Source organism: Ursus americanus, chromosome 28 (assembly GCF_024610735.1).
Source record: "Ursus americanus isolate L20-20 chromosome 28, mUrsAme1.1.p, whole genome shotgun sequence".
Taxonomy (NCBI): domain Eukaryota; kingdom Metazoa; phylum Chordata; class Mammalia; order Carnivora; family Ursidae; genus Ursus; species Ursus americanus.
Window position 1 is genome coordinate 22,523,641 of NC_142154.1, and position 24,848 is coordinate 22,548,488.

Sequence of the window (24,848 nt, forward strand, 5' to 3'; positions counted from 1 at the left end):
TTTTCCTCTTTTTTTCCCTGCCAGGTAATGATGGATCCTAGAAGGGAAGAAAAACTGTCTATGCCTTTGCCTTTCTTGAATGCTATCTCCAAAGAGTGAGTTGACAACTTAATTTAAGTCACTGGTTCTCCATTGCTACCTGCGGCCTTTTGGATGCTCTTGCAGGTATGACTATATTATCAGGGAACTGCATATTTACTGGGAAAAAAAGCCCAAGATGAATAACAGTTGATAGATCTTGCTCTTCTTAAGCTTGATGACATTTGGTTGTAACAAATATCATTAAAAACCCATCCAAAACCCAGATAATAGTGGGTACAGTAATTGGGAGTTGTGTCTGTGAGTCCTAACAGGTCTTACTAAATGGGGGACTTTTCTCAACAACCACTCCTAAAACTGAATCAAATTCTACAAGACCATTTATTAAGTTTCTTCTCAGGTCTTTATTTCTATGTTTGATTAATCAAATGGGCTTTTAATTTATTATGACCTGACATTTTCAGTTTACTTTTGGGGTACAAGTACCTATAGATTACCAGGCATAGAATAGGTTCTCAATAAAGTTTTATTGAGTATAGATATATCAATTATTTTAAGTGATTTTGTAAACAACCTAGCCAACTAAGCAGAAAATGATAAATGATTGGGGGGAAAAGAGGCATAATTTTCAGTTGGATTCAAGCAAACCAGTCAGTCTTGGAAATGCACAGGAGAGAAGGGCTCTGCTACAGTGTGCTAATATTGAAAGGTATAGAGTTGTGGTGCAGTTAGCTGTAGTTTCAGAGCCTTGTGAGAGTAAGAAATAGCTTCCAAATGAAATCAATATGAAAGAGTACCAAAGAATCACATCCCAGCATCTAGCTGATTGACCTTTTTCACTAGAAGGGGCATTTCTCATTTTTTTCCCCTCAGATTACTTCTTGGGAACTCTTGGGAGTGAATGATACCAGTAAGTCTCTGAAACAAGACTCTTCAGACAAGGAGACTGTGGTCCAAGGGCCATGCTTTGAAGGTAAGTTTTTGTCAGAATAGTCCTTGATTTCTAGGGGCAACCATGTCTGGGTAGGAAAGTAGATGGTAGTTTTCTGAAGATTGATGACTTTGAGCTACCTTCTAATTGATCTCAAGGACCAGAATGAATAGTGATTTAAGAGATAGTGCTTCTCCCGGCACTGGGTGGTGCGGTTGGTTAAGTATCCAACTGTTGGTTTTGGCTCAAGTTGTGATCTCGGAGCCCTGAGACCAAGCCCTGTGTTGGGCTCCATGCTCGGTGCAGAGTTTGCTTAATACTCTCTCTTCCTCTCCCTCTGCCCCCCCTTCTCGAATAAATAAATAAATAAATAAATAAATAAATAAATAAATAATCTTTTAAAAAAGAGATACAGCTTTTCTTATATATTCTCTTACATATATACAGCTTCTCTTTATATATTTTCTATATTTTGGTTAATATGTTTATGGTGAATATGAAAGATTTCCTTAACTTTTCTTATCCAATAAACTAAGCTCCTACTTGACTGAATCCATTGTGTTAGCAGAAAGTTGTTGAATGCATGAAATTCAGTGATTCTCAATAACTATTAGACTGGAAGGAAGAAAAATAGTTTTGTCTGAAATAATTGATCAGATGAATGAGTGACCTAAAACTTTAAAGAGCCAACACAGAGGAAAGGAGACAGATAAAATTCTGAGATAATTGGAGGTGTCTATCAGTGCTTAGCTCAGCAAAGAAGAAAAAGTAGCACTGATGCTGATTTAGGAAGATTTAGTCATTTTTCTGGCCACAGGGTGAATGCAGCAGCTGAAAATGTGGCTTTCTTTGTGTCCTCTGGATAGATTCAAACATAGCACATGTAGAGGTAGAGTATATAAGAATTTCATAGCCCCCAATGGGCTTCTTAGAAAATGTGTCCCTCACCTTTGCCAATTTTCCCCTCTGTATCCTTGCAGGTGGTGACCACAAATGTGAGGTGGATTTGTTACTGAGGGTGCCATTACTTCTACCACCAGCTTCCTCAAAATAATGATACACTCTGCTTTATGCTTGGCGATTCCTCTCTTTCCTGTGTTGCAGTGGACACATCCTGCAGATAAGAAATGCTTAACTGAGAAATGCTCATGTTGGGATATCATCGATGAGACTTTAATTTGGGCATGGTGACTGTTTCCCTTGCTGCCACTTGACTCAATCCCAGGAGCCTCAGTAGAGGAAATATTATTGCACAAGAAACTCAAAATGGTGGAATTGCTCAGTGCTCCCATAAATATACATTTATAATTTCCATTTGCCATATGGTAAAAAATTTAAATAGGATATATTAAGAAACTGCACATTTTTTCTCAAAAATTCAAAGCGTATTTAAATATCTAAAATATAAATTAAGTGCCCTCCTCTCTCCCAATTCTTCCCCCAGAGTTTTCTTCTCTTAAGAGAGTTGTGTGCATTCTTTAAGCAGATAGATGCACACACACAGACACACAGACACACAAACTATTTTGGGGGGTTCTGGAAGTGGGGCCATATTGTACACATTCTTCTGCAAATTACCTTTCATTTTACAGTTTTTAATACCCTTTTCTATTTCAGTAATATACATCTGTGTCATTTGTTGAATGACTGCACGACTGTTTTGTAGATGAAATATAATTAAATGTTATAAGTTTTTCTCATCCATAGATATTTGTTAGCACAAAATTTCTGTGCAATGAACCTCCCTATCAGTATTTTTGCATTTGTCTATTATATCATAATAAATTACTTAGCAGTTGAAATACTGGGATTAAGGATATGCACATCTCAAATTATTACAAGATTTCCTTAAAATGTGGTAACAACTTTATCTTCAAATGGCAATGAATGAGATTGCCAGCCTTTCCACAACTTCACAGATAATGGATTTTATAAATGCTTAAAATTTTTTGCAAATGTGATAGCCCAAACTATTGTCTTAAATTGTATTTCTTTTGTTTTTGAGTTTGATCATTTTTTTCATATGTTTATTAGCCATCTGTATTCTTTAATTTCCTCTTTATGTCCAATTTTGGGGGTGGGGGTTTAGTCTCCTGATTTTGAAGAAATCATTTATTATTGGGCAAAAAGGTTTGGATTGTCAAGCTTTACAGATATTTTTTATGCACTTTTAAACTTCATTTTTGTTATAAGAATGTGTATGATTGTTATATGTCCAAGTATAACCATGTTTGCTTTTATGGCTTCTGAGTTTCATGTCATTTTGGAAAAAATATTTATACTGATTTCATAAAACCGTTCACCTATGTTAACTTTTATTCTTTTGTCTTTCTTTTATTCAAACTCTTAAATCATGAGAAATTTTTTTGATTTGAAATCTTAAAGTTGCCAAGTTATTTGCCATTACTTGCGATTATTTGCCAATAATTGCCCATTTATCTGTAATGCCATCTTGCCCATGTGCTGTATTCTCATCTGTGACTGGCACCATTTTTGTTCTGTGGATCTGTGTGTCTCTTCTTCTGCCTCCTGTCTCATGTGTCTTCTTGTTGGAAGAAATTACAGTTTAGACTGCAATTTCATCAACTTTAATAAATTAATTTAAGGGAGAATTTGGTTTTTAATAATATAAGTCTTCCTATCCAAGAACAAGGTATGTCTTTCTTTTTATTAAACAATTTTAATTAATGTTAATATTTTCACTTCATGATGGGGGTTTTTCTTTCAGTTTCTTTTATCCCTTGATATTTTTTCTATATCTGTAAGTTTTGTTTTGGGGGGTAAGTGTCTACCTTACTCTTTCTCATGACTTTTCAGATTTTGTCAAAGTACATACTAAAACCTTTGCTAATATGGATCATTTTAATTCTTTCTTTCCAAATGATCTTGATTTAATTATGTTGATAATGTTCACTGACTGGTACTTTCAGAGCACTTAAATGTGGAACTAATACCCATCCTTTATTTAATCAGTTTTTAATGGAATGTTTCTTGGGTTTGACCAGGACATTGTTGCTGGTCTATTACCCAAAAAGACTCCAAGAAAAAAACTATAATCAAGAAAAGCTCAGTGTGTTAAACTTACTGCAGCAAGGGAAAACACCACTTTGACAATGTTTATTAGTGTTCTAAAAGTAGGCTTGCGGTCTGGACCGATGTGATTTAAGATTTTTAAACAATAGAACTGGTTAAGAATAGACAAAATTTGTCAGGCAGTAGTATAAGGTTGGCAAAAGAGTAATATGAGGTCCTTGATGTGAGTCTAGATAATCAAATTTTTGTCTGATAAATGAACTGTTTGCCTATGTGAATAAGATGTTTTCAATGATAGAAGAGCTATTAGCTTAGATGAGAAAACTGTGAATGTATTTATTTGTTTGCAGTTCTGTCTTGTGTATAGGACTCTGCTTGGGGTGGTATCAGGTCCTAGTCCCAATAGGTAAGTTATTTTGATTTAGGTGGTCTCAATCATCAATGATACAGGTGAATTTTAAATTTGAGATGTTTTGTGTATCATGTTAGGTAAGTTTCCCACTTTATATATATTTCTTAGAAATTTTAATCAGAACCAGGTGGCAGATGTAATAAATGCTTTTTGCATAAACAGTTATATTATTCTTCAAACTTTTATTATTGTGAAATAAGTTGTATTGAAATTTTCTTTTATTCCTTTAATGAACAAACCCCATTTGGCAAAAAAAAAAAAAAAGAAAGTTTTGCTCTAAATTTACTACTAAATTATGAGTATCTTAATTTGATTTGGATTTTTTGCAAGTATACTATTAAATGAAGTTGATCTGTAATTTTCTGTATTTGTCATATTTTGATGTCGGATGCTCTGGTTCCATTAAATTAATTTTGAGGATTTTTTTTTTTTTTACTCTATGCTATAGAATGGGTTGAAAAGCTTTGGCATTAATATGAATGGTGAAGTGAACACATCAATTAAATCATCTGAACTCTCCTTTGTTTTTGATGGTTTGAAGTAGAACTGAGGCTATCTAGAAAATTTTCTCACTTTTTTCTATGGCGATTCCTTTTGTTTGTTTGTTTGTTTTGCATCTTATATTTAACTTGTTTTCTCCTAGAAAATCACAATCCAAGCAGATTTTCCAACACAGTAACATGATGTTATGCAAAGTGTTCTTTCATCACTCTATTAATTTCTCAGTTCAATTGATACTCATTTTCATTCCAGTGTTGGTTATTTCTGCTCTGCCTTTTTTTTTTTTTTTAATGAAGTCTGACTCATGGATTTTGAGAAGGATTAGCTCTTCCTTTTCCTCTCCCTCAGTCAGCTTTTTGGTATAACTTCTCAGTGTGGGTTTTTTGATGTTTTAATTTATTTATATAGTTTTCTGTAGTCTTCTGTGTTTTTAAATAAATTCTGAACATGTATAATCCACTTATTTTCGCTTGTTTTTGGTAATGAAAGATTTGTTCTATTTTAACTTTTATAAAACTTCTCATTATGAACACAGTATAAACATGCAAAGTATAAAGAGAAAATGAACAGTAAACTTGCAGACACCAGGAAGCCAGGTTCTACCATTATCAACAGTTTGCCACATCCACTTCATGTTTATTATAAGGTATTTTCAAATAACAGAGAAATTTTAAAACTTCTTTCTCCCCAGAATCATTTTTAAAATTATATATTTGTTACAAATAATATATCTTACAAAATTCAAAATTCGCTGGAGGATATTCAGTGAAAGGTAATTCAGCTTAATCCTGTCCTTTATAACTACCTATTTTCCCCTTTCTAGAGAAAACTATTGTTATAGCTTCTTGTTTCTCCTTTCTGACACACACTCACACACACACACACACACACACACACACTTTGTAATGATCTGTAACTTAGTTTTCTATATTTTTGTAATGTATAAATATTTTACTATTTCTGGGGACACCTGGGTGGCTCAGTCAGTTAAGTGTCTGCCTTCAGCTCAGGTCATGATCCCAGGGTCCAGGGATTGAGTCCTGCATCGGGCTCCTTATTCACCGCGGAGCCTGCTTCTTCCTCTGCCTCTGCTGCTCCCCCTGCTTGTGTGCTCTCTTTCTCTCACACAAATAAATAAATAAAATCTTTTAAAAAAATAAATATTTTACTATTTCTAGCAGATCAATTCATATCAGTATTCACATCAATATTGAGAAGCTTTTTTAATATTTATATTCTTATACAGCTAACATTTCCATAGTTAAATGCATAGATCTTAACTGTATAATTCATTGGGTTTTCCTAAGTGTATACCCATGTAACTACTACCTTATTCAGGAAGTAGAATCTTTGTATTACTTGAGAACCTCCCCTGCTGTCTCCTTCCAGCCACATCTCATTCTCATAAGAAACACGGTTCTGATTTCTATAATAGATGAGCTTTGTCTGTTTTTGAGATTACTATAAGTGGAATCACACAGTATGTGTCTAGCTCCTTCCACTCATCATAATGATATTAGAATTCATCCATGTTATTCTGTATATTGGTAGATTTTTAAACTTGCTCCTTTTAATTGCAGAGTCACATTCCATTGAATGGGCATATTATAATTTACTTACCCATTCTCCTGTTGACGGACATTTGGGTTGTTTCTAAGCATTTTGAGTATGTTAGCAGATCTCTTATGTAATTGCCTAAAAACAAAATATGCTTGATCATAAGATAGATTTTGCTTAACTTTCTAAGAAACTGCAAAAATATACTCTAAATATGTGGAAGATTTTTACACTCTCAGCCAGTGCTGTATGATATTTTCAATTACTATCCATTTTCACTAACCTTAGACATTGTCATTCTCTTAAATTTTATCTATTTCAGTGGGTGTGAAGTGGTATCTTATTGTGACTTCAGTTTTGAATGTGGTTATTAAAAAGATAAATAATTTTTCATGACATTAGCTGTCAGTTATAAATCTCATTTGGTAAAATTTCTGTTTCTTTTTTCCAAAGTTTATTTTTTCTTCCAAGTTTTTATTTAAATTACAGTTAGTTAACATTCAGTGAAATATTCAATTCAGGTGTAGGATTTAGTGGTTCAACACTTATATACAGTACCCAGTGCTCATGACAGCAAGTGCATTTCTTAATTCCTCATCACCTATTTAACCTATCCTCCCACCTACCTCCCCACTGCTAACCATCAGTTTGTACTCTATAGTTGAGTCTATTTCTTGGTTTTCCTCTCTCCCCCTTCCATTTTTTTTTGTTTGTTTGTTTTATTTTGTTTCTTAAATTCCACATATGAGTGAAGTCATATGGTATTTGTCTTTCTCTGACTAACTTATTTTCCTTGGTATAATACCCTCTAGGTCTATTCATGTGGTTGCAAATGGCAAGGTTTCATTCTTTGTGATGGCTGAGTAATATTCCTTTGTGTGTGTGTGTTTGCGAGTGTGTGTGTGTGTGTGTGTGTGTGTGTGTATAATCTTTACCCATTCATTGGTCAATGGACAATGGACATTTGGAGTCTTTCCATAATTTAGCTATTGATAATTCTGCTATAAACATTGGGGTGCATTTATCCCTTTAAATTAGTATTTTTGTCTCCTTTGGGTATTTTGCAAATGACATATCTGATAATGGCTTAGTATACAAAGCATATAAAGAACTTATAAAACTCAACACCCAATAACAAATAATCCAGTTAAAAAATGAGCGGATGTGAATAGGCATTTTTTTTTCCAAAGAAGACATACAGATAGCCAACAGACACATGAAAAGATACTCAACATTACTCATCATCAGGGAAATACAAATCAAAACGACAAAGAAATATCACCTCGTATGAGTCAGAATGGCTAAAATTAACAACACAGGAAAAAAGATATGTTGGCGAGAATGTGGAGAAAGGGGAACTCTATTCCACTGTTGGTGGGAATGCAAACTGGTGCAGCCACTCTGGAAAACAGTATGGAAGTTCCTCAAAAAGTTAAAAATGGAACTATCCTATGATCTAGCAATTGCACTGCTAGGTATGTACTTTATTATTTTAAATAATTTTAGACATAGTAAATTTTCAAAAATAGTACAGTTTATACGTATTATTTACTCTGCTTTCCTAATGATGACGTCTTATGTATTTGTTACTGTAACATTAGTACATATAACAATTATTGAAATCTGGAAATTAACATTGACATACTACTATTAAATAGTCTGAAGACCATATTTTAATTTTGCTAGTTGCCTATTACTATCATTTTTTTATAGTTCAGAATCCAATTCAAGATTCCACATACATTTATTCATTGCATTTCCTTGTCTTAATACCCACACCCCCTACCCCAATCTGGGAGAGTTCCTCAGTCTTCCTTTGCATTTCATAACCTTGACACATTTGAAGAAAACTACATTGTAATCTTGTATGATAGTCTTCAGTTTGGATTATTTTATATTTTCTCATGATTAGATTGTGGTTATGCAGTTAGGGTAAAAATAAGAGTGTTAAAAGTGTGTGTTTTTCAGTGGATCATTTCAGAAGTACGTGACATCATCATGTTTTATTTCTGCTGATGTTAAATATACTCACTTGGTTAAAGTGATGTATGTCAGATTTCTCTACTGCAAAGTTACTATTTTTCTTTTTGTGTATGTTGTAAACAGATATGCAAATATTTTCTTTTTCATCATACATTTACTCGCTAATTTTAGCACCCATTGATGATTCTTGACTACAGCAATTATTCGCCTCTTCCTAGCTTTTCATTTTTTTCCCTTGTGGTGTTGGTTGTTTCTTCATTTTTTATTTTATTTGAGTATTCCCTTTTCTTAATGAGCTAAAGGTTTATCAATTGTGTTTATCTTTTCAAAAAGCAGTTCCTGATTTCATTGATCTGTTTTTAAGTCTCTATTTCATTTATTTCTGCTCTAATTTTTATTATTTCCTTCCTTCTACTGGCTTTATTAGTTATTTTTCTAGATCCTTTAGGTATAAAGTTAGGTTGTTTACTTGAGATTTTACTTGTTTCTTTCTTTTTTTAATTTGAATTTTGTTGGTTAACATATAGTGCAATATTGGTTTCTGGAGTAGAATTCAGTGATTCATTTCATCACTTACATACAACTTGTTTCTTGAGGTAGGCCTGTATTGCTATAACCTACCTTTTCATTTTAAAATTGTGGTTTTGATGCAGACATTTTTTAAAATAATAATTATATATTTTTTATTTTTTAAATTTAAGTATAATTAACATACATCTTTGTATTAGCTTCAGAGGTACAGTGTAATGTTTCAACAACGCTAGGAATTTCTCAGTGATGATCAAGATAAACATACTCTTTTTTTTTTAAAAGATTTTATTTATTTATTCGACAGAGATAGAGACAGCCAGAGAGAGAGGGAACACAAGCAGGGGGAGTGGGAGAGGAAGAAGCAGGCTCATAGCAGAAGAGCCTGATGTGGGGCTCGATCCCAGATCGCCGGGATCACGCCCTGAGCCGAAGGCAGACGCTTAACCGCTGTGCCACCCAGGCGCCCCAAGATAAACATACTCTTAATCTCCTTTATCTATTTCACCCATTCCCCACCCACCTTCCCTCTGGCAACCACCAGTTCGTTGTATGTATGTAAAAGTCTGTTTTGTTTGTCATTTTTTTTTGTTTTTGTTTTGTTTCTTAAATTCCACATATGAATGACATTGTGTAGTATTTGTCTTTCTCTGACTTATTTCACTTAGTATTATACTCCCAGGTCCATCCATGTTGTCACAAATGGCAAGATTTCATTCCCTATGCTTATTGAAACATTATTTATAATAGCTAAGATATGGACACAACACAAATATCCATCAGTAGATGAATATATAAAGATGTGTATGTATATATGTACATATATATATATATATATATATATATATATATATATATACACTCAGCCATAGATAAGCAGACATTACTAATTTTGATGAAGATCCGGTGTATCAGTCTGATTCTTTCATTTTTAGTGCTTATTATCAATTCACAATTAAGTCTTTGCTTATCCCAAGTTTCCAAATATGTTCTAAGTTTTCTTCTCGAAGCTTTATATTAATAGCTTCTCCACATAAGTATAGCATCTATCTCAAATCATTTTCATGTATGGTATGATATCAAAGTTCATTTTTTTCCTCTGTATTTTCAGTTTTTATCTTTATTTATTTTTTTTCAGGTGCCCTCTTTAATGCCCATCACCCAGTTATCCCATCCCCCCACCCACCTCCCTTTCCACAACCCTCAGTTTGTTTCCTGGAGTCAAGTTCATTTTTAATGTGTCCTTTCAGTTCCAGAACTATTTATTGAAAAGAATTTTTTAAATTTTATTTTATTTTAATTAAATTAATTAACATATAGTGCATTATCACTTTCAGAGGTAGAATTCAGTGACTCATCTGTTGTGTATGACACCCAGTGCGCATCACATCAGGTGCCCTCCTTAAAGTCCATCACCCAGTTACCCCATCCCCACCACCTCCCCTCCAGCAACACTATTTGTTTCCTATACTTAAGAGTCTCTTATAGTTTGTCTCCCTCTCTGATTTTGTCTTATTTTATTTTTCCCTCCCTTCCCTTATGGTCCTCTGTTTTGTTTCTTAAATACCACATATGAGTGAAATCATATACTTGTCTTTCTCCTTATTTTGCTTAGCATAATACCTTCTAGTTCCATCCACATCCTTGCAAATGTTAAGATATCTATTCTGATAGCTGAGTAATATTCCATTGGGGTGTGTGTGTGTGTGTGTGTGTGTGTAAAAATTTTATCTGTTCATCTATCAGACATCTGGGCTCGTCCATAGGTTGGCTATTGTGGACATTGCTGCTATAAACATTGGGGTGCAGGTGACCCTTTGGATCACCATGTTTGTATCCTTTGGATAAATACCTGGTAGTACAATTGCTGGGTCATAGGTTGGCTGTATTTTCAGCTTTTGGAGGAACCTCTATACTGTTTTCCAGAGTAGGTGTAACAGCTTGCATTCCCACCAACAGTGTAAGAGGGATCCCCCTTTCTCCACATCCTTGCCAATATTTGTTGTTTCCTGACTTGTTACTTTTAGCCATTCTGACTGGTGTGAGGTGATATCTCATTGTGGTTTTGATTTGTATTTCCCTGATGCCAAGTAATGGAGTAAAAGGAATTTTCTTTTTCTTTTCAATTATCTGATGAAAATAGATTGACTATATATGGATAGATCTCTTTTGAAATTTCTGTTTTAAAATCTATGCCATTCTTTTTCATTGAAACTTCATAATAAATCTTGTTATAAGGTAATGTATGTCCAAACCTTTGTTTGTCTATTCTAGGTCTTTCTGGGTAGGGAGCTGATACTAGAATAGTAATACCAGCATTCTTATGATTACCATTTCTCTAATATGTCTTTCCATCTTTTTAATTTTAATCTATGTGTATCTTTATGTATATTTTATTTTATTTTATTAATAATACTTTTATTATATTATGTTAGTCAACATACAATACATCCCTAGTTTTTGATGTAAAGTTCCATGATTTGTTACTTGCATATAACACCCAGTGCACCATGCAATACATGGCTTCCTTAATACCCATCACCAGCCTATCCCATTACCCCCCTCCCCTGAAGCCCTCAGATGTTTCCCAGAGTCCATAGTCTCTCTTGCTTCATTCCCCTTTCTGTTTACCCCCCTTCATTCTTCCCTTTCTTCTCCTACCGATCTTCCTACTTCTTATGTTCCATAAATGAGTGAAACCATACGATAATTGTCTTTCTCTGCTTGACTTATTTCACTTAGCATTATCTCCTCCAGTCCCGTCCATGTTGTAGCAAATGTTGAGAAATCATTCTTTTTGATGGCTGAGTAATATTCCATTGTATATATGGACCACATTTTCTTAATCTAGTCATCTGTTGAAGGGCATCTCAGTTCCTTCCATGATTTAGCTATTGTGGACTATGCTGCTATGAATATTGTGGTGCATATGGCCCTTCTCTTCATTACATCTGTGTCTTTGGGGTAAATACCCAGTAGTGCAATTGCTGGATCATAGGGTAGCTCAATTTTTAACCTTTTAAGGGACCTCCACACTGTTTTCCAAAGTGGCTGTACCAAGTTGCATTCCCACCAAGAGTGTAAAACGGATCCCCTTTCTGCACATCCTCTCCAACATTTGTTTTCCTGCCTTGTCAATTTTTGCCATTCTAACTGGCGTAAGGTGGTATCTCAGTGTGGTTTTGGTTTGAATTTCCCTGATGGCTAATGATTTTTAACATTTTTTCATGTGTCTGTTAGTCATTTGTATGTCTTCAATGGAAAAGTGTCTGTTATGCCTTTTCATCCAATCTGCAACCCTGTGGCACTTTATGGGAGCATTTAGGCCATTCACATTGAGAGTGATTATTGAGAGATGGGATTTTAATGATGCCTTGTTGCCTGTAAAGTCTTTGTTTCTATAGTTTGTAACTTTCTCTCTGTATCATTCTTGGGGCCTTTTTACTTTTATAGAACCCCCCTTAATATCTCCCGTAGGGCTGGTTTCGTGGTTACGAAATTGGTCAGTGTCTGGCAATTCTGGAAGGTCCTTATCTCTCCATCAATTCTGAATGACAGCCTTGCTGGATCAAGGATCCTTGGCTGCATGTTTTTCTCTGAAAGAGCTTTAAAAATGTCCCCCCCCCCAACCCTTTCTCTCATTCCACGTCTGTGTAGACAGGTCTGACATAATCCTAATATTTTTGCCTTTGTATGTGAGAAATTTCTTTGCCCTGGCCGCTTTCAATACTGTATCCTTGGATCTAATATTTGCAAATTGCACTATGACGTGACGTGGTGTAGGTTTGATGTGGTTGAGCTTGGGAGGGGTCCTCTCTGCCTGTGGAACATGAATGCTTGTTTCCTTTGCTGGATTAGGGAAGTTTTCAGCTTCAATTTGTTCAAATATCTCTTCTAGGCCTCTCTTTTTCTCCACCCCCTCAGGGATGCCGATGATTCTGACATTGGAACGTTTCATTGAGTCAGTAATCTCCCGTAACCTACATTCTTGAGATTGGATTTTTTTGAGCCAAGTTTCTGTTTTAGCTTTCTCTTCTACCATCCCATCCTCCAATTCACTAATTAGTTCTTCTGCTTCATTCACCCTGGCCGTCAAAGCATCTAGTTCAATTTTGACTGCATTTGATTCATAGCATTTTTAATTTCTTCCAGATTCGCTCTCATTTCTGCCCTAGAGATTCTATATTCTTGTTAATATTTTTTTCAAGTCTACACATCATCTTGACCATTGTTACTCGGAACTCCATTTCTGATAATTTGGTTACATCCATATCCATTAGTTCTGTGGCAGAGGCCACAGACTCATTATCTTTTCTTTGCTGGGGGGGATTTCTCCTTCTCGTCATTCTGATGACGAGAGGTTGCAGGGATGCCCAGAGCCCAAATTATTGACCAGGACCCAGGCAGTGTACTCTTGTTTTATAGGAACCTTAGGGATGTGGGCTTCTTGATTTTTCAGCCAGCTTTCTGGGGGAGGGGCCTGCTGCACTGATATTCAGGCAACCCTGTTTCGGAAGAGTCTCTGTGTCCCCTGCAAGGGGGGATGGGGATTGGCACAATGTGAGCGGGTATTTCCGGGCTTTTGTTCTCTGATGGTTTTCCCTGGCAGTTTTCTGTAGCTCTCCTGAGAGTCAGAGCAGCAGTGGCTGAATCTTAGCCTTTCTCTCAGAACAGAGAGATCGCAGTCTGCTCTCCACTGAGCTCTTCTGGCCTCTTTAACTCTCTTCCTGTTGGTGCTGCTAAAAACCCTGCAGCGTCCCAGGTTGTGCGACCCACAGCCGGTGTCCCAGCCCTCACTTCCATGAACAGCAGGTCTCTGTCCTTTGTATTTCTAATGCCACCAGCCGCCAGTCACCCCTCCGTGTGCTCCTGAGCTCCCTGTTTCAGTGTGGTTCGCGCACACTCCAGAGTGCCAGTTTTCAGTCTGGTCGTGCACACTCCCAAGCTCCCCATCTCAGTCCGGTTCCAGTGAGTGCTCTGGAGCTCTGGTTTTCAGTTTGGATGTGTGCGCGTTCCAAGGTTCACGGTCTCAGTCTGCTCTCTCTCGGGTGCCCATCCGCGAGTCAGGCCTGCTCCCGAGTGCAGGTTGCTACCCCTTCCTGGCACATGAGCACAGAAGCTCCCTCCCCCTTCCATTTATCTTCCGATATCTGTGCACGGATTCACAGCTCCCCGCTTCATACCTCAATACTCAGCACTGGAGATGTTCATTTGTAGAGATCCAGATGTATCTTCCTGCATCTCAGGCTGATTCCGTGGGTTTTCAGGATGGTCTGGAACCTATCCAGCTCGACTCAGGGGACCAGCTGAAAAAGGGGACCCCTACTCCTCCACCATCTTAACCAGGACTCCTATGTGTATCTTTATGTTTATAGTGTTTCTATTTAGAGTCTGTATAGCTGAGTCTTGATTTTTATCTAGTTTAACCATTAGTGCCTTTTATTTTTTTAATATTTATTATAATAATTTTTTATTATGTTATGTTAGTCACCATACAGTACATCCCTAGTTTGGATGTAATGTTCCATGATTCGTTACTTGCATATAACACCCAGTGCACCATGCAATATGTGCCCTCCTTAATACCCATCACCAGCCTATCCCAATCCCCCACCCCCCTCCCCTCTGAAGCCCTCAGATGTTTCCCAGAGTCCATAGTGTCTCATGGTTCATTCCTCCTTCTGTTTACCCCCCTTCATTCTTACCTTTCTTCTCCTACTGATCTTCCTACTTCTTATATTCCATAAATGAGTGAAACCATATGATAATTGTCTTTCTGTGCTTGACTTATTTCACTTAGCATTATCTCCTCCAGTCCTGTCAATGTTGCTGCAAATGTTTTGAAATCGTTCTTTTTGATGGCTGAGGAATATTTCATTGTAGATATGGACCACATCTTCTTAATCCAGTCATCTGTTGACAGGCATCTTGGCTCCTTCCACAATTTAGCTATTGAGGACAATGCTGCTATGAACATTGGGGTGCATTTGGCCCTTCTCTTCACTACGTCTGTATCTTTGGGGTAAATACCCAGTAGTGCAATTGCTGGATCATAGGGTAGCTCAATTTTTAACCTTTTAAGGGACCTCCACACTGTTTTCTAAAGTGGCTGTACCAACTTGCATTCCCACCAACAGTGTAAGAGTGATCCCCTTTCTCCACATCCTCTCCAACATTTGTTGTTTCCTGCTTTGTCAATTTTTGCCATTCTAACTGGCATAAGGTGGTATCTCAGTGTGGTTTTGATTTGAATTTCCCTGATGGCTAATGATTTTGAACATTTTTTCATGTGTCTGTTAGCCATTTGTATGTCTATTGGAAAAGTGTCTGTTTGTATCTTCTGCCCATTTTTTGATTTATTTGTTTCCCATGTATTGAGTTTGAGAAGTTATTTGTAGATCTTGGATACTAATCTTTATCTGTAGTGTCATTTGCAAATATCTTCTCCCATTCCATTGTCTGCCTCTTAGTGTTTTTGGCGGTTTCCTTGGATATGCAGAAGCTTTTTATCTTGATTAAGTCCCACAAGTTCATTTTTCTTTTGTTTCTCTTGCCTTTGGAGATGTGTCATGAAAAAAGTTGCTGTGGCCAATGTCAAAGAGGTTGCTGCCTATGTTCTCCTCTAGGATTTTGATGGATTCCTGTCTCCCATTGAGGTCTTTCATCCATTTGGAGTTTATCTTTGTGTATGGTCTGAGAGAGTGGTCAAGTTTCATTCTTTTGCATATAGCTGTCTAATTTTCCCAGCTCCATTTATTGAAGATACTGCCTTTTAATTTTAAATCTTTTGAAATCTTTTGGTCCATTTACATTAAATATACTTATTGACGTATTTGGATTTATGCCTACTATTTGGCTAGATTTGTCCCTATTTGTCCTTTTTATTTTACTCATCTCTCCCTGCTTTGCTTCCTTCTTTTGCCAAAGAATTAAATAATCGCCAGATTATTGAATTAATTGACTGTATTTTAGTTTTCCACATCAACTTCTTTAACTTATGATAGTCTTAGAATTAATATCATATACCTCATTTAAAGTGTAAAAACTTTTAGCAAAATAGTTACACATTGTACTCTTTCGTCCTTTATGTTCATCATATTTTATATCTACATAGGATATAAAATCTATATATTAAAATTATCATTTCTGCAATCAGTATTTTAAGTAAATTGGGAAGGTACTTGTATTTACTTATACATTTATCATTTCTACTTTTTCTTCAGTTTGCAAAACTTAGTATTCTGAGAGTAGAGATATATTTACAACAAATTTTCTTATCTCATTTTTTGAAAATTTATTTACTTTCATTTTTACTGAATATACAATTCTAGGTTGACAGTTTTTCTCCATTTAGCACCTTAAGTATGGCATTTTATTCTTTTCTGGCCTTCACTATTTTTGAGAATGTAGCCATCCCACGAATCATTCTTTATGTTTATTTATTTTATCTGTTTTCCTGTCTACTTGTAAGTTTTTTCTCTATTTTTGTATTTAAGTGTGGTTTTCTTTGTATGGTGTTCAAACTTCTTGATGTGTAGAGTAGTTTCCCTCATGAAATTTGAGATACTTGTGCCCTTTGTTTCTTCCAGTTAGTATTTTTTCCTCCTTACCACTCCCCCTTCTCATTATGGACTACATCTATACCTATATTGAAATACTTTCTATTTTTACACAGATTAGTGATGCTGTGTTTATTTTCTATTTTTTTATTTACTTATCATTTATTTACTTCTGTAAGGTTTTATTTATTTGAGAGAGAGAGAGAGAGAGAGAGAGAGAGAGAGATCACAGAGGAAGAGGGAGAGGGAGAAGCAGACTCACCGCTGAGCATAAAGTGTAATGTGGGACTCGATCCCAGGACCCTGAGATAATGACCTGAGTTGAAGGCAGATGTTTAACCAACTGAGCCACCCAGGAGCCCCTTATTATTTATTTAGAGAGGAAGGGGGGAGAGAGAGAATCTTAAGCAGTCTTCATGCCTAGCACAGAGCTGAATATAAGGTTCGATCACACAACTCTGAGATCATGACCTGAGATGAAATCAAAAGTTGGATGTTCAACCAACTGAGCCACCCAGCTGCCCCTGTGTTCATTTTTTTAAATCTTTTTTTGGTGAGATTTTCCAATTCAGTTATACCTATTGAGCTGGCCTGTGGTTCACAGACTATTTCCTCTCCTTTTTCCAATCTTACTTTTTTCTTTCTTTTGCGTTTATCTTTTTTTAGTTCTAGAATAGTCATTTGGCTCACTTTTATAATTTCAGTTTATCTGCTTGTATTCCCATCTATTCATTCCTTATGAGCATAATTTTCTTTCAACTATTTTGAACATATTTTAATGAGTTCTTTAAAGTCCTTATCTGTTAATACCACATCTGAGTCATCTTAGGATATGTTTCTATTGACATAAATGTAATTGGAGTCTTGGAGGAAAAAAAAGAGAGGACAGAAAAATAATTTAGGATATATGTTTGTTAATAAAAAAAAGTTGTTTTTATCTTTTCTTTCAGTATTTAAAAGCCATATTACTATTATTATTAAACCCTAAAATTATAATACTGTGTTTTTGGTATTGTAACACATGTAAATATAATCCATATTACAACAATAGTACATAGGATAGAGCAAGGATAAATGTAACTATAGTAGTGCATGGTTATTATATTTTACATAAAGCTGTACTACATAAAGCCTGTATGGACTCTGATCACTTAAATATGAATACTATAACCATAGAACAAATAACTAAAAAGTACAGAGAACTATAGGTAAAAAGCCAATAGCAGGATTAAAATATAAGGATAAAAAATATTTGGTTTAACCAAAACTAAATCAGGAAAAGATGAAGGAAGAAACTAAATATAGAGGGATATATAGAAAACAAATAATAAAATGGTAGACCTAAGGCCAAACATAGTGATAATTACTTTATACTCTTCTTTGTAATTTCCTTGATTGGTCAAATACTGAGTAAAGTGTTTTAAACTTTGTAGTTTTCCTTAAATTTCATGGATCTTGTGCGATTTTTGCTTTATAAAATTTGATGTTATGATATTTATCATTAATGGGTTCAAGACATTTTATCTTCTTGTGGATTATACTTCTTTTTTTCCATTCTTGCTTTATAATTATACCCATTATATAAACCACAGTAGCCCTGACAACTGCTGGAGAAAACCTTTTTTTTTTTTTAATTTTACTTAGTTAACATACAGTGCAATATTGGTTTCTGGGGTAGAATTCAGTGTTTCATCACTTAGATACAATACCCAGTGATCATTACAAAAAGTGACCCTTTAATACCCTTCACCTATCTATCCCATCCCCCCACCCACCTCTCTCCATCAACCCTCAGTTTGTTCTCTATCATTAAGAGTTTCTTATGGTTTATTTCCCTTTCTCCCATCCCCCCTTCCCATCTCTTTTCTGTCTTAAATTCCATGTATGAGTGAGATCATATGGTATTTGTCCTTCTCTGACTAACTTATTTCAATCGGCTTGATACACTCTAGCTCCATCCACGTGATTGCAAATGGCAAGATTTCGTTCCTTTTGATGGCTTTGTGTGTGTGTGTGTGTGTGTGTGTGATCTTCTTTGTACAATTTCAGTGGACATTTGTGCCTTCTCCGTAGTTTAGCTGTTGTTGATAATGCTGCTATAAACATTGGGGTGCCTGTACCCCTCTGAATCTATTTTTTCATCCTTTGGATAAATACCTAGTAGTGCAGTTGCTGGCTAGTTCTATTTTAAATTTTTGAGGAAACTCCATACTCTTCTCCAGACTGGCTGCACCAGTTTGCATTCCCACCAACAGTGTAAGGGGGTTCCCCTTTCTCCTCATCCTTACCAAGACCTGTTGTTTCTTGTGTTGTTAATTTTAGCCATTCTGACAGGTGTGAGGTGGTATCTCATTGTGGTTTTTATTTGTATTTCCCTGATGATGAGTGATGTTGAGCAACTTTTCATGTGTCTGTTAGACATCTGGTTGGAGAAAAGTTTTAAAACATGAGAACTTTATACCACCTTTGTTACATTGTACAGTCATTTAAAATCTTTAATCAAATTCCATCAAAGTTTACCACCCATATTACATGCTGTGAAAAGCTTTCTATAAACAACTTTGCTCTCTGTGTACAAATCAGTGTCAATGAAAAAAAAATACTAGATGAAGATCTTTATTAACCTTGTTTCAAAATTTATCCTCAGGCTTCTTCAGCTTAATTAACTGCAAAGAATGAATTGTGTATAAGCAAAAACTGAAAGGGTTGCAGTATCCAAGGGGTTTGGGCTTAAAATATTAGAGATCTAGATTTTATCAGATCCATGAACAAAATTTTAAAAAGTGCTCAAACAAAATAGCAGCTCCCAGTAACTTCTTCAAGTTTTATCTTCTTCAGAAGTTGACTCAATTCAGTTTGCTTCATTCTTGGAATCTTCATCAAAATTCTCTACAAGATCTAGAACTTCATCATCATCATCCTCTCTGGTTGCAAGTGGTGCTTGTCCATCCACAGATTGTTTGGGCAGAGCTTCAGCCAGTCTTCTTAAAGTAGTCAGACTATCTGCACCAAGTTGATTTAAGACACTGGGTAGTATTTCTGTCAGATGCTTTGTCTCAGCATGGCCTGTAATAGTGAAAGTGTTCACTTCCAGGGGTGCCTGAACTTGTTGAAGTGCATTACTGTTCCTTGGTTTGTGAACATATTCACTTCTTCAATACCAGGTATTTTTTGCCCTGAGCTTCATTAAGGAGAACTGAAGTTTATCATCTGCTATAGCTGTTCTATGAACCACCTTCTTTTGGGGAGCAGTTCTTTTCCCACCAAAGTGCACATATGTTTGCGGTTTGGGGAATTTCTCTTGGTTCACAATAGTTTATTTCATCTTGTTGGAGTGGAAATGGGACCATGTAGGGGATTAGAGTTGGTGCTCAGGGTGTCTTGGACAGACTAGCTAAGATTAAGTACATGCCCATGGGGAATGTATGAGGGAATCTGTGGATCATATATATATATATTTTTAAGTGTGGAGCCTAATGTGGGGCTTGAACTCACGACCCTGAGATCAAGACCTGATCTGAGATCAAGAGTCAGCCACCTGACTGAACCACCCAGGTGCACTGTATGGATTATACTTCTGATCAAGAGTAACTGTCTTATTTTTCTGTTAAAGTCTCTTTTTTAGTCTCAGATTTCTCTTTTTTTAATAAAACATTTTTGTGTTGCTTTTTAAAATTTAATATAACTTTTAATACTAAATAATATAGCCTGTTCTCCTTACATAACAGGCAATATTGCCTTTATTTGCCTTTGCCATTTTGTAATTATTCTTTTTTAAGTGATTTGTTGTATTTCATTTTACTTTAATTGTTTTTATGTAACTTGTGTTTCCACCATTCTTTTCATTTAGGAAATATGTTGCTTGTGTGTTTGATTAGTTTATGTTACTTACATATCTTTAAATTATATGGTGAAACAAATTTTTTTGTTTAATCAACTTAATAGAGGCTTCTTTGTTTGAAAGAAGAAAATAGCATATGCCTACAAATTCCTTATTCGTGAAATAAAATAAGGAGTATGATAAATGCTTTTATTGCACACTTATAACATCAATTCTGTGAACTGTTTATAAACCTTGTATTAAAAAAATTTTTCCAATTACCCCAGAAGATATATATTAGAATATTATAAATTTGACATTCTATATATGTATATATGTATATGTACTTATGTATATATACATAACGTGTGTGTATATATATATATATATATATATATATTATATGCCTCTGTGTGTATATACATATATATATGCCTAAATAATGAGGACGCTCATACTACCTTTGTCAGATTGCTCTCTTGAATAGTAAGTGACTTAATGTAAATAAAGCAGCTTGGAAAATTTGGGACATAATTCTGCCATGCACAGATATTGGGGACAACAGCAATAGTAGTCATTATAGTAACTGGTCGAGGCAATATTTGAATCTAGATATATATTAACTGTAGAACTGTTGGCTTAATCATTATACCTTGATGCTCTCCACACTGTAGCTTCACTTTGTTGGCATAATCAGAAATTTTAATCCCATGGTCACACAGTGTATTTGTACAAGTTCATTCAGTTACAGTATCTGTAGAAGTACATTAATCACACATAGTCAAATTATTAAAATTATTTCATTATTGTATTATGCTTTGCAGCACTAGATACCACATTATCAACAATTAATTACAATATCAAAGAAAATTTGTCACCTCTTTCTCCGTGGAACCTCCCACCTTCATATCACTATTCTCTCTCTCTCTCTTTTTATTAGCTGTATTATGTTAAACATTGTTCAAGAAGCACTCGGGAAATTACATCATTCCTAAGCCTTGATATTATTAGCTCTTCTTTGCTTTTTCTCATAATTCTCTTATCAATCATATCTCTCAGTTATAAATGAAAGATATACAACACAATATCTTAAAGGAGGACAAAGGAATTCATAAGCTTCTATAACCATGATGGGTCTAACTTCAGTCTCAGAGGAATACAGGAGTTTGACCTAAAAAAAGAATCTGGCCTTGTTCTCTCTTTCCATCTCTTAGCTCTATGTTTCTTGGCTTTGCTTAATTCTATGATTTTTTTTATTTATGTGGTTGGCAAAAGGTAATTTGAAGATGTAAATGTTGTTATCTTTTTTTTTACATTTTCTATAATTTATTTTTTTAATGTTTTTTTATTAAATTATGTTAGTCACCATACAGTACATCCTTGGTTTTCAATGTAAAGTTCGATGTTATCTGTTTTGTAATTGTAGTAAAATGTAAACATTTTTCTCCCCTTGCGTATATAGAAGTCCAAGAGTCAAGGAGTGGGACTAATTTGATTCATTAAGACATTTACTGACTCTGGGTAGTTTGGTCATAACCCCAGTGGAGGTATGGCAACCCATGATCATCAGCTGTCTACCAATATTTTATAGTCTGGAAGAGAATATCCCCTAAGAGAAAGGGAAAGGGAGTGAATTGTAAACATGACCAGGCAACTGTAATGTATACATGCCACCACCTACCACTAGTGTGCCACATGTTTTAATGCAAGTCTTTATGACCATATACATCATATTAATAATGACCACCAGCTTATATGATCAAACAAACCCACATACCACCAAATATGCATTATAACCTGATAGACAATGGCAATGAATTTCAACTGAAACTAATTAACTGGCCAATTAATCTACCTGTTCCTGTTTTGCTTTTGGGGAAGAACTTCGTTTTCTAGTGGGCTTAGAAACTGTATAATGACAATGGTGGGGAGGCCCTTCTTTGTGGACTATCATGACAGAAATTCCTTTTATCAGTGCTTCAGGGAATTGCTATTCTTTGGTGGTTAGGGTTTAGGTTTCTAATTGGCATATTCAATTCTCTTGATGTACCAGACTTACAGGCAATTTGATTGAGGGAACTCCTTGGGATATGAAAACATTATCAGGCACCACTACTAATCGTGGTGCTTAAATCATGAATCCACAATTAGGGAGAAAGTGGTTCTTTCTGCCTTGTCCTCAGGCTGCTGAAGTGAGTAATAGAGGATAGTAATTAAGCATCACTTTATTTCTGAGGCAATAACCTACTAAGTGGACTGTTTTAAAGGCTAGTGATGTATGCTATCCATTAAGGAAGGGAGTGTGTATCTGGAGATACTGATAAACATTTTCTCATCTCACTGTTTTTAGGAAGAATATGGCTATGGCAAATTTTCTATTTCCATGACCATTTGATTCTCAGTCTTCTTAACATTTTGTAGAAAGAAAAGACTTCCCCACAAAGTTATATGTTATCTCAGACTCTAGAACAGCAGTTGGAATGGCACTTATTTATTCATGGCAACATCATCATGAATAGTTTCCATACCCCAAACATCATTATATGTTTTTTTTTATTTTAATGTTTTTTTATTATATGATGTTAGTCACCATACACTACATCTATGTTTTGATAAAGACTGTAAGGCTCTTGTCCATGAATATCCAAAAAGCTATGTTAATGCACTGCTTGGTATCATTTCAAAATAATTGCCAGTTTTCCATTGGAAAGCCCAGTTAGACATGAGATATTAGAATATGGTAGAACTTCCTCAAATGAACTATAGGAGTGAAGAAGGTGATATATGTGAACCACACAAATTATTGTTCTTTTGTCCTTTGATTCTTTTCCACTGAATTATGTATGAGCCCCATCTACCTGCCCTTCCACCACCTCAGTGATACTTTTCAGGTGTTGTAGAATTGGGTGTGTAAAATTAAATTACCATTTCATCTCTTAACACTTAAAATAAAAGGAACAAATTTGATAAGGAAACCACGTATCTGATATAGAAATAGGCCATTAACCTGTACCACAAATGGAAGGGTTTCATACAGATAAATGAAAACAGTACCAGTTAAAGGAAAACACTGAGGCACATCCACTTCTCTAATTGTTGTCAGAGTATAGGTTTTAAAATTTTAGTGGCAGGCATATAAATGCTATATTAGCCACTCTCACCTCGAAGAAGTGATTCCTGGTGTCTTGGGTAGACCACAAGGAAATGGTATTAGTTGCATATTATATTTATACAATTAAAAGTGGAACTGCTGAGTATTTTCTGTCTCTGTTTCTGCCCCTGAAAATTCTGTTCAAGACATTCATAGCTGGTGTGAAACCATAGAGAACTCTCGTTAGCATGTTCCACACTCTTTTGGGAAGGACTAGCCTCCCTCTACTCTGGTTTGGAGAACAATTACATTTATTATTAACAAAACTAAAGGTATAAATTAAGAAAAAAAAGGAAAAAAGTCCTCTAAATAAAACTTCAGGAAAAAGTAAAGTCATTTTTCTTAGACCTGTTTGTAATTTCACCCAGTTATCATTTTTATTTCAATTACTGTCAATGGTTTTTTCATCCTTGATAATCTGTAAGCTTCTTTAGATTATTTTTTCATATTCTAAGTGCTTCCCACATTATGTACTTAAATGCAACTTCAATTCTTTGGGTAATTTATTATTGAATAATTGAAGGAATGGGCAATTATATATACATAATTATGTATAGAATATATTATATTCAGTCACATGTATGTATGCTATACATACACATGTATATAAAAACTATATATAAATTCATGAATGTGCATTTGCATACAGACACACACACACACATGTATATTCCGTTCTTCAATCTAGTGTGACTTTTAGTGAGTATGCACAAACATGTAAAGTTCAAAAGATAGAATAAAGCTTATTTGAGGTGAGTATCAGAGATACAAGTGATAGGATATAAAGAGCAAAGGGCATTGACAACTTCATATTGGCTATCAGCACTGTTCTGAGCTCCGTGAAAAAAGCCAGAGGAACGGTTTTACCCTTCTCGTGTCTGGAACAATACCTGGCACAGACAAGATGCTACAGCAATGCTTGTCTGTTGAATTAATTACCAAAAAAAAAATGAATGATTAAAAAAATGGGCAAAATATGTTTTTTTTGCCTACTTTCTGTGTGAAGTTTTTTTTGTAGTTCTTACCTCCATGAAAGAAAGAATTGTATCAGGAGAGATCGCATAGCTAAAACTATGATAAGACAATTTTTGAAGTCGTATGGATCTTTTTTTTTAACCTATTATAAGTGAAGAAGGTTAAAAACATGATAGTGCATGTGCTTAAATTGACGATTATTTCATTTTTGCTATTTCTTGTTTATTATTAATTTGATTATTTGTTGTTTGATTTATATTCTGTATTGAATGAGTAAATATATACAGAGGTAAATGTGATAATATTAATTATCCTATTATTACCATTTGTTGAGCTCTTGCCATATACAAGCCACATAC

The 24,848-nt window shown here is 35.0% G+C and overlaps 1 protein-coding gene and 1 pseudogene across 2 annotated transcripts in view; one reads left to right on the plus strand and one right to left on the minus strand.

The window, feature by feature from the left end:
• The window catches only part of LOC123790751 (uncharacterized), a 194,927-nt gene extending 189,556 nt beyond the window's left edge, over positions 1-5,371 (plus strand). For both annotated transcript variants that reach the window (XM_087856726.1, XM_087856727.1), the window contains 3 exons: positions 25-165; positions 913-1,012; positions 1,951-5,371. The gene's annotated coding sequence lies outside the window, so the exon portion shown is untranslated. The remainder of the gene's footprint in view (positions 1-24; positions 166-912; positions 1,013-1,950) is intronic.
• Positions 5,372-19,342: 13,971 nt separating this feature from the next.
• On the minus strand, positions 19,343-19,868 carry LOC123790826 (transcription factor BTF3 pseudogene; annotated as a pseudogene).
• Between the last annotated feature and the right edge of the window lie 4,980 nt (positions 19,869-24,848).